This window comes from Magnolia sinica, chromosome 12, assembly GCF_029962835.1.
Source record: "Magnolia sinica isolate HGM2019 chromosome 12, MsV1, whole genome shotgun sequence".
Lineage (NCBI taxonomy): Eukaryota > Viridiplantae > Streptophyta > Magnoliopsida > Magnoliales > Magnoliaceae > Magnolia > Magnolia sinica.
In genome coordinates, this window is record NC_080584.1 from 23,530,910 (window position 1) to 23,532,389 (window position 1,480).

Here is a 1,480-nt window from a genome sequence, read left to right on the forward strand (position 1 = left end):
GAGTGATTTTGCACTTAATGTTACTGGCTAAAGCCAGGGTAGTGGCATAGTAAAATGTTATGCTAAGATTACAGCAGATTATATATTAGACATTGGTTATTCTTGTGTAGTACATTGTGTAATTAACAATATTGGATGGCCAATTGATGATTGTTGTGTGCGTCGTATGGAGTTCATAGATCCATCTCAATTTTAGAACGTGGGATTAGGTGGTATGGAATCGCATTTGGTCTGATGTAAATTCTATCTAGCGTTTGGAAACAAAAAGAAGAAATGGATTAATCTAGGTATCATATCATCATCCACACCGTCCATCAATATGGGCCCTTTACTCATGATAATCAAGTTGCACATGCGTACATGTAACCGGCATGAAATCTAGTTCGTTGATTACAATCCTCATTCTACCACGCTAAGTTCCACTTAATAGTGCTTTACCTTGAGAAAGAATTTAATCCCAAATGTGGGATTGGATAGTCCAAAAAACGATGGTATTTCTAGACATATAATCATTATGCAATAATAGAGTTAATTCCACCTAATGTAATTCCATATCATTTAATCATGCATTCCAAACAAGCCCTTGAATGAGGTGGAATATACAAGACAAAACATGGAAAATTTTCTCCGAGGAACCGTTTAAATAACTCATCCCATGTGTTGCATACATGCAATCTAGGCATCCTTCATACAGCTTAGATCCCAATAATCGATTACCCGTCCCAGCTGGCACAATGATTACATGTCCCAGCAGGCAGGAATGATTTCAGTCTGAATACAAGTCCTAAGAATAATTATTGTCTGATTATAGATCTTGGAAATGATTACGGTCTGAATAAAAATCCTGACAACTACTAATTACAGGTCCCATGAACAATTACGGTCCGATTAAAAATCCCAGGAATAATTTGGAAATCAGGCTATTTTACAACTCAGGTGGATGCCAGTGAAAATCATGTCCATCCAGGCGACGTGCAAAAAACACATTCATGTGACACATCTGTTGCATTGGATGTCTTGTGCATTTGCAACTCACAAAACTTATTTAAGGACCGGTTCCTAGAAGATCATTACCTACAAAACATAGTGATAGTTGGCCCATCTACAATGTAGAAGGTTTATAATAGCAGGCATCTGCAACCCGGCTGTTCCCTGTGGCATGGCCCACCTGAGTTTTGAATTGGACTGGTTTTTGGGTGCCAATGGTAATAATATGGAGGGCACACGATGAGCGGATTGGATATTAAAACGTTACAGTGGGACCCACATGTCGATATGCTCATTTGAGTTTAACATTTCATCATTTGTATTGGATCCAGCCTTCCCTTAAGATGTCCATTTGCATGCCACTAAAAAGACAGCTAAGACACCCTGAAAACTGTGATTTTTGAGATATGGCCCCTTCATGTGGTGGCCCACAAGCGCCACAATCTCAAACGTGGTGCTCCCAGAGACTAACAAGCATTCAAAACCCCGAATC